At 35.6% G+C, this 10000-nt stretch overlaps 1 protein-coding gene and 1 pseudogene across 15 annotated transcripts in view; one reads left to right on the top strand and one right to left on the bottom strand.

Moving 5' to 3' along the window:
• Nucleotides 1-10000, bottom strand: part of LOC145247446 (uncharacterized) — a 580790-nt gene that overhangs the window by 207799 nt on the left and 362991 nt on the right. The gene's annotated exons all lie outside the window — the stretch shown is intronic.
• On the top strand, nt 9296-9422 carry LOC145247641 (U2 spliceosomal RNA; annotated as a pseudogene).

The raw sequence follows: 10000 nt of genomic DNA, 5'->3' as shown, positions 1-10000 counted from the left end.
CTGATTGCACCAGGGAATCAACACACTCTTCAGCACATCTAGATACGCTTTGGTGTGGACTTTCAAGTCGACTTTGAAGATGTGAGGTGGCATGATTTGACCCTCACTTGAAATCACACTAAATACAATAATTATAGAGGTAAACTTTTTTTTATTATTCGTGACAGTCCAACGATTGCATTTTGATGGTACTGGCAATGGTCCTGTTGCCATAAGTTTAATCGCTAGAGAGCATGAGTTGTATAACGACACATCTTCGATCTCGCTCGTTGAACATTGTGTCACTTTCAGACATGATAGAAGGCCCCTATCATTTGGGATTTGTACACACCTGGCCAGCTAGTAGATGGTCTGCAACAAAAATAAAAAAATAAAAAAGAAAAGAAAGTCAGTTGCCATCAAACGGAAATGGAATCATGTCGTCTTTTCTAGGGCGACAATTTTTCGTTCCACCCTGTATGATAACGTCCAAATCGATCAATTGGTAGACAACTATACAGTCTGCATAAAATATTATTTTATCTCTGTTCCGTGATTTGCTGAGGCATCACTTTAGTGATCGTCTCATCAGTAGTAGGCATGATCAAAAATAAATGTTAGCCACTAAATGTTTAAAATGATGTCTAGCAATCCCCAGACTTTTTCTAAACTGATGAGGTCCATCATAGCCCCAGCTATGTTGACAAAGTTTGGTGACACTTAGTCAAGTGATGTTAGCGTTAGGCTGTGCATAAACAGACAAACAAACATGGCTGAAAATAATTGTTGGAACAATGAATCGAAATCGCAAACGGAAAATCAGCACATTTTGCGGTATCGGAATCGGTATCAGAATCGTGGAAATTGAAGCCTAATTTCCAATTTCAAAAACGATTATTTACATTGTTTTGGTTTATTTTTTGTTTAAAACTTAATTTCCCTTGCTATTACTAATAGAAAAATATTTATTGATTTTAAAATATCAGTAATAAATAAAATCTATAGATCCCCCCCACACAAGTGTATATTTACGCTTGTGAGAATTATACGCACATACTATGAGATGGTTATTTACAATCATCAAAAATACTACTACTACTACTACTACTACTACTACTACTACTAAAAAAAACAAAAAAAGAACACACACGACTCTGTAGCTAAATATTTAGAAATTTAAAAAGATTCGGGATCGGAAATCGTATCGTAATCGGAAATTTATAACAGAATCGATAATTGTATCAGAATCGGGAAAAATATTGGAAACTTTCACAGAAAGCACTCATCAAACTAAAACATCAAGTTCGCCTACGCTATATCAGCGCCTAAATCTAAACTAAAATTTCATGAAGGTGGCTTTTTTTCTTAGAACTACCCGCCAGTGGAACTCTATTTCACTGGCCTGCTTTCCTGCTGACTACAACATGATCGTCTTCAAGGCAAATGTGAACAAGTTCTTGCTATCTCAGCCCCTTAAATAGCTAAATTCTGCCTAGTTTCCACCAAAAACGATCACTGAGCTATTGTATCACTGACCTCGTTACAATAATTAACTCTTTTCCTCGAGTGGCCTCTGGGCTTTGATAAGTGGTGACTCCATTGTAAAAAAAAAAAAAATCGTCTCGTCATTACTGAAAACATAACTTACTCGCTGAAGGTAATAATGGTGGTTATTTAGTTTTGTTAGGACTGCGTATTATAGACCGTCGTTTTGTCTGTTTGGAATAGAATTTTTTTTTTATTTCTATACGGACGGATTGGATGTTTATACATTTTAAGAATATCCGCTGTTTTTTATTTTATTTTTTGTATGTTTTTCCTCATCTGTCTGTGGTTTATGAGATTTTGACCTTGACATGACCTACATTTCGCTTCTTTTTTTTTTTTTTTTTTTTAAATTTTTGTATTCTCTGCCATGTTTTCTTCTTTTAGATCCGGTTTTATTTGTAGAGGTCGCTATTGCTAGCGGTTACTCTTCTGTCTTAGCGGAGAGGAGAAACTCGACACCAGCGGAATCAGCAGCTTGGTTGGATCAAGAATTCTTCAAATATTTCACTGCTTAAAACGTAGCCACTCTATGGCAGAAGACCCAAAGTGAAGCAACTCGTTTTTTTTTTCGCCCGTCTCTTTCTCCCCTTTTCTCCCCCCTCTCTTTCTTTAGAAAGAAAAAAAAACGCTTCCGTCTCTTTCACTTTTATTTTTAAACACACCCATTTACGTCTGTGGATCATCTTTTTTAAAAAACATCTTTTTTCACCTCGAAGAAGGTATATCGCTACTTGGAACGTAAACGACTACTATTTGGAATCGGGTCTAACAGTGAACTTTAGAGAGTTGAACCCTTCATCAAACACTATCTTGCATGCATGTGAAAAGTGGAATCCCGAAGTTTGCGGCGATTTGACACTAATTAATTTTTTTTTTAATTACATTTTCACCCCAAACAAGGCAAATTGCCACTTTGGTGTAGGGGGCTACTATCAGGGGCAACAACTACTGGGGTACTATGTAGGGATTTGGGCAGCAAGATGTCGGTTCACGTTACACTTGAACTTCTGCACGTCAGTACTGTTGGGGAAGCAGGGACCTGGAATGGAATTCCAGAGTCTAGCGGTTCTGGGGAAGAAACTATTGGAGTAAAAAGATCTTTTACATCTAGGGATCTCTACAGTGTGGGGGTGGGATTTAACAGCCTGTCGGGTTTGTCGAGGGTGCTCACGTCGTGGGGGCACAAGTGATTGCAGTTCGTCAGAGCATTCACCACTAAAATACTTGTAGAAAATTTGCCTTTAATATGACTATCTTAAAACTCTGATAATTCTAATGATTCTCTCGCCCGTGCCATACTTAGATTTATTAGTTACACAGTTGGATTAGTACAACCAGGGAAACAGGAAACCGACAGACTTCCAAAGTCTAGCAATCCGAGGGACGAGCCTATTAGAGTAGAATGCTTACGGCTATTTACAGACTTCAAAAGCGAAGGGGTGAGATTTTTCTAATTTTCGGGTTAGTCAAGAGTATGTACGTTTAGGAGGCTCAAGTGTTATGAATTCATTAATACACATTCTATTAAAGTACCTTTAAAACAGGCACAGGGATGCGACATTATGGTGATGGGACAGAGCTTGTCCGATAGAGCGGGACCTATCAGAGTTGAGGCTCTTATTTTTTTTCTAAGAGTTAGAGACTAGTGGTAGACGTACCAGCCCAGATGTGACAACAATACTCCGTTCATGGGCGAATTGTCGTTTTGTATCACTAACCTACTAAGAGTATTCACACATGATATTATCAGTGATTGCAATAACAATGACTGGCAATAACAAATGCTTTTCCCTGGAGACTGAGTGACAATCATCTAGCTACAACAACTGCCAATAATACTCTTATTATCTATCTGTGCCTAAAACTAAACGTAAATTCCACAAGCAAAGTTTCCTAGCGTTTACCACTCAATACCGCCGGGCTGCTTTCCTGATGACTATAGCATGAACAAGTTATTATTGAGCCGCTCTCTTAAATAAACAAACAATAGTTCCACCATTGCCGATGATCTCGGTGTTGTCACACTGGCTATTTGACTTGCATCAATTCTTATCCTCGAGTAGCCTTCATGCCTTGATAAGCAGTGAATCTCCTTGTAAAAAAATGTGAGTGACAATTAGCCTCTCTATATCTTCTATTGCAAGTTTGTGCTGTCTCCTTTGCCCTTTCCATCCTACTTTTCCAATTCAATTCAATTAATTTGATAACAGATAATGTGACCTGGTGAGTACTTAATGTAAATCAGTTAAGCTGTGTGTGTGTGTGCGCGCGCGTGTGTATGCGTGTGTAATACTGTCATGTAGCGTGGAAAAAAGGAACACCAAAGATTTGTCGTTATGTGTCTGGTCGTGTAATTCCTAAGCGAGTTTCTTCTCGGCCCGATCTTTTCTCTCCCGACTTCAACTCCAATCTCTTCCATCCCCACTCGGGAGACATAGAACCGCTAACAGTCCCAAACTGAACACTGTGCTAAACTGTCACAAACTCAAGACTGTCCGCAAATATTCCATAACCTCATTGCCACTCATAAAACTCTTTGTAAACTAACGCTGAATACAATAGAAATCTATTGTTAAGAAGCACGGTGAAAATGAAATTCAAAACACGACGGTTAAAAGATCATCTCTTTATTTTTAAAATAAATATTTATTTATTCAAAATTTTCGTGCTTCTTAACAGTGTATTTCTATTACATTGTTTTACACATGTGCGCATGATCGTGCGCTAACACACTGAACTGAACGATACAAACCTCTATCTCCGACGATTACAGACTGCGATAAACACCAGCATTACAAGTAAGAAAGAAAAACGCATTGTCTATATCTTCCTGGTGAGAACTTTTGTATAAGCCGAAAATTAGAATTTTTAAATAAAAAAAAATATTTATTTAATAAATAAAAATATTGCACGTGTCTGATCTTTTAACCATCACTTTTTGAATTTAACACCAAATATATGGATCTCTATTGTTTGGTTCTTCGTCACAATCATCGCGACACCTTGATCAACAATCCTATTTTAGCTGTCTTTTGCGTTCCTTAGTAAATAATTTACTCTTCGTTGTTTTTTTTTTAAATTATTTTTATACTAAACTCACATCCTATAACCTTTATTTTGCTGATGAAATTATTTCAATTTTTTCTTCAATAGTTTTTCCTTTTTTAAAAATTCCTTACATTTTGGGGTTGGGAACGTAGATAATATCGAAATTAAACGAGCAGGCTGCACTTACCCATGAATGCACGCATTATATTTTAAGAGGTTTAGTTTTGCATGATTTTTACAGCATATCAATCCGTTTTTAAAATTTTTTTATTTAATACTAAAATACAATTCCTAAGAAACTATAAAGACATCCACAATGTAGTCGGGAATCTGGTTTGTATGATTTATAAATGAATCGTATTAAATAGAGTACTTTATAAAATTCAGTTGTAATTACACTATTCTGGAAGATGAAGGTTGAATCCTCAGTGCTGGCGCCACGCAAAATACAATCGCAAATTACTTAGAATGTCATGGCTGACGGAACGAGAACATGTTACTCTCGTGGATTAAATAAAGAGTTCCGTTATAACTTCCGGGATTTGTGTTACAATACACATAGATTCGAAAAAGTGGTAAAAAAACAAATACGAGGGGCGTGCAATAAGTAATGCCCCTGGCCCACTTCCAGTTGTCTGATCTAGCTGAAATTTTGCATGTGCAATGGTTTATATCTTTACGGGTTATGTGGCAAATTACAGCTCTGAACTAATTGTGGTTTCTGTTTTACAGGTGTTTGAACTGAGTCACGTGTGAAATGCAGTGATCCGGTTTTTGTATTTGAAAGGACGCACATCACAGGAGAATTTTGATGAAATGAAAGAAACTTATGGTGATAATGCCCCATCATATGACCTTGTAAAACGCTGGCATCGTGAATTCAAAAATGGCTTGAAGTCTGTGGAAACAGCTCCCAAACCTAGTCGCCCCCCTTCTGCCATTGATAAGGCATCTGTCCGTCAAGTTGAGGCTGCGATTTTGGAAGATCGGCGCATTACTATTCGCCAAATAGCCCAAGATGTCAAGATTAGTACAGGGTCTGTGGAAACTATCATTCATGACCATTTGCATATGCATAAGGTGTCTGCCAGATAGATTTCCAGGTTGCTCATACCATTCTAGAAGCGAGAACGCGTCGAGTGCTCGAGGATGAATTTGAAGATGCGCCAAGAAGATGAGTCAAAGTTTTTCAAAACACTGATTACACAGGATGAAACTGTCGTCTAGGCGGTCGAGTTTCAAATCTGGCTTAAGGTAGTTGCTTGTCTAGCCGAACTGATGAGCTGTGATACAGCGAACCAGTATTGTATGTGGATCACTATGTATGTATATATAATGACTGGAGGTGGAAGGACCTGAACGCTCAACGTTTCGCCCGATTTATGTGGACTTTTTCAAGAGGGATGTTCATTGACGAGAGGGTCGGAAGATTTGGGGCAATATATAATGATGGGGGAAACCAGCAAAAGAAAACATGCTGCTCTCCCCCCATCATTATATATTGCCCCATATCTTCCGACCCTCTCGTCAATGAACATGACAAAAGCTCGCATAAATTGGGCGAAACGTTGAGCGTTCAGGTCCTTCCACCTCCAATCTATTTTTTATATCGTTGGATTTTATCCATCTTAACAATCACACACATATATATATATATATATATATATATATATATATATATATATATATATAGATGATGAAGGGTGGAGCATATGAATTTCATACCAGTCCTCTAGAATAATGCAGATATAATATCAGTTTGCGTAGATTAAATGTGGAGATTATATCTAAATAAACACTATATAGTCTCTGAAACGATCGTACACAATCGATGGTTGTTTTTGCTTTGATTTCCTTGAACATGTAAATTAACTCATATTTATTTACTCCCCATTTAATCTATCATATATATGTGTGGTATATATATATATATATATATATATATATATATATATATATACCACACATATATATGTATAATATATATATGAGAGAGAGAGAGAGAGAGAGAGAGAGAGAGAGAGAGAGAGAGAGAGAGAGAGAGAGAATGTATATGAACGTCGGTGTGTGTTTAGTTGAGGAAGAAAAAATGATAATACTTGAACCCCAATTCTTATCAGATATCGGCCAATAACTTTAAGATGTCACGAAAAGAAAATGCCAAGATCGATAAAGTAATGAATTGAAGAAAAAATGTATTTTGCCGTCAGATCAATTAATAATCATGGATTTAAAAAAATCGATGACCGGAAAAAAATGAAGAAAGAAAAGACAAGGATTTTTTTTTTTTTTTATTTCCGGGGGTTTTATTATGCTATTTTGGTTTTATTCTGAAGCTGGATATGAATAAATGGGGAAAGAAAGAAAGAAAGAAAAAAAAAAAGAAAAGAAAAAAAGGAAGAAAGAAGAAGAAAAATGAAAATCGGAGAAAGAGAGGGCGAATAAAACAAGTCATTATGGAAGAAAGAAAGAGAACAAGAAGAAAAAAAGAGAAAGAAAGAAGATATTAAAAATTGCAAAAGGTTTTAAGAAGAAAAGGGGGGGTAATAAAAGAAAGGGTAAAAATTTAGAAAAGTAAGAACATAAAAAGTTAGAAAAATGACGGAAAAAAAGAGAAAAGGAAAGAAAGAAAGTAGATAGAAAAAGGTATAAAATGAAGAAAAGGAAAGAAAAAAGAAAGAAAAACAAGAAAACGCAATAAACAAATAATAAAAGAATGAAAAGTATTGCTTTATTTGCAATTATTTAGTTCAAAAACTAGTTTCTAAGAAATTATTATCACACATTAGTCAGTTGTCATTTTTATTTTCCTACTAGCTGGACGCCCGTTGTTGCCCCGTCGTACAATACGCTTAAACATGTTATTTTAATTTATGCAGATTAGTATGTATTATAATAGAATCAATCAACTATTAAATATTACGCATTACGAGGAATAATTTGCCAGGTGGACTAATTTGCAAAAAAAAAAAAAAAATAAATAAAAAAAAAAAAAAAAAAAAAAAAATAATAATAAATAAATAAAATAATTAAAAAAATAATTTCGTTCATCGCATCCCGTCTGTGTTTGTTTACAATATAACGTCAGTTAATATTTGGGCTTGACGGTCTTTCTTTCTTGTAGATAAAAAAAGGAGTATTTTTACAGGAAAATATTTTATATTACACCGGCTAAGGTTACACCGGTGTAACGTAAAATATTCCCTTGGAAAAATTCTTCTTTTTTTTTATTTATAAGAGAAAAAAAAAGTCTATTTTTAAGATTGGAATCTTTCGATTTTCGATATTGATAGGATGGATTTCTGTAGAAAACATATCTAAGAACACTGCCAGACATATAAGTGTGAAATTTGCAAAAGATAGGATCAGTCGTTTCGGAACATATAAGGAAGGAACTACAACTTGGTTGTCTTCAAGTCCAATGTTAACAAATTCATAATGAACCGCCCCTTAAGTAAACATTTCAGCAAATCTCCTCACTAACGTAATGTACTTGCAATAACCCTTATCCCTGAGTGGCTTCCGGGCCTTGATAAGTGGTGATCACTGTGTAAAAAAAAATATATATACATAGTGACTTTTATATAATAGAAAAACAGAGATAGAGATGTTCTTATAGAGAGACAGAAATAACAGGTGTTTTTGAAATTGCTATTTCACTTCCTTATATTATTAGAAATACATCAAATAGATACCATTCTCATGTAAAAACATATGGTCTTATAATTTAATAATGAATTATTTTTGTTCGTTTTTTAAAGATAAAAGTTAAACATTTGGGCAATGAAAGCTGCGTGAAAAGTAACGAGTCAGTCAGAGAAAAAATTTCCTCTGCATTCTAACCTAACTCGACATCAGGCAGTTCCAGAAAGAGATATAGTTCGAAACAGTTCATTCTCTTCGCACAGAAGGCACACTGCAGAAAAAAAAAGCCTCATCGGACACTAAGAACCGTAAATAATGTGGGGCGCGTTCGAGACACTATTCTCAGGAGCCTGAAGCGATCTGCTCGGAAACATTCTATTGCCCTTCGAATTAGAGTTCACTCTTGCATGAAGAACTCCAGCTTCCATCCATAAAGATTAGCCATCACACAAAAGCTTCAACAAACGGACTTTGAGAAGCGGTTTTACTTTGCGCGTTAAATAGAGAAGATTTTCGAAACAATGACAACCTCATTTTTTTTTAATGAGTGATGAAGCTCCTTTTCATCTGGATAGAAAAGTTAAACAGAACTGTTGCTATTAGATTGGAGAAAATCCTAAACCACTGCATAGCTCAAGAATAACAGTATGGTGCGCTATAGAAAAAAACTGAACTGATTAGACCTTACGTTTTTAGTCGCGTGCAAGCGACTCTATAAGTCACTCGGTCGGTCGGTCGGTCGGTCGGTCTGTCCGTAACACTTTTGTGCTTGGCCTTTTTGGTTAAGATCAAAGGTCTGTTGTTAATAGATGCTGTTCTTAGCTTTTCAAGCTTTTTCTTTGCCTTTTGGCCAAGATCAAAGTGTAGCATCTGTTCCGGCAGATACTGCAAGCAAAAACCATATGTGGGAGCAATCCCACATATAAGACCTTAGTCAATGTAGGGGCAACCCTTCATACCAATTGTCACTATCCAGTTCCTCTACTCCCCGGGGAGTTGGTCCCCATTTCCTCTTCACTCCTCACATTAAAAATCGGCCTTGTGCCTAATTTGCTCGGTGGGGGAGCAAATAAATACCCTTTTCTTGGCCTTTTGGCCAAGATCAAAGTCTAGTATCTGTTCTTACTATATGCTGTACTTATTGTGATATAATGTGGGCGATCACTTTTCTGTATTAATTTAATGTAAAATGATCACCCCCTTTACAACCAGTCAGTCTCAAAGCCATTCTCCAGATCATTCAAGTTGTTTTTGAAGGATTCCAGTTATTTTTTAAGCATTCAAGTCATTCTTAAGGTCATTCAATTCATCCTTAAGTTCATTAAAGTAATTCTAAGTACCATTGAAGAATTGAAGGAAGAGATTCGTCTTTTAATTGGAGAAATAAACAGAGACTTGCTGCAGAGAGAGATTGCAAAGTTTAATAAACGAATTCATAACTGCATCACCAAAAATGGATATCACATGAAAGATATCATATTTCGCACTTCATTTTATAAAATGGCAAAATATTTTGAATAAATTGACGAAACAATTATCGTATCTTCAATGAAATCTTATATTTCATGATTAAAAAAAAACAACCCCCCAAAACACCTGTTATTTATGCACCGTCCTGTATATTAACAGGAGCCGTAGAAATACATTGAATCAACAAATATGTTTGAAAAAGCTGATATAACACGTAACAAATATGGGTTTATTAACATTTCTATGAGAATAGTGACCATGGTCTTTTAAATATAGAATTAAGCCAAATGAGATAAATGAATAAGTACTA

The sequence above is a fragment of the Euprymna scolopes genome, chromosome 25 (genome assembly GCF_053919585.1).
Source record: "Euprymna scolopes isolate OS-2025 chromosome 25, ASM5391958v1, whole genome shotgun sequence".
Classification (NCBI taxonomy): Eukaryota; Metazoa; Mollusca; class Cephalopoda; order Sepiida; family Sepiolidae; genus Euprymna; species Euprymna scolopes.
Note: the sequence above shows the minus strand (reverse complement) of the source record. Positions and strands in the feature narration are given on the sequence as shown.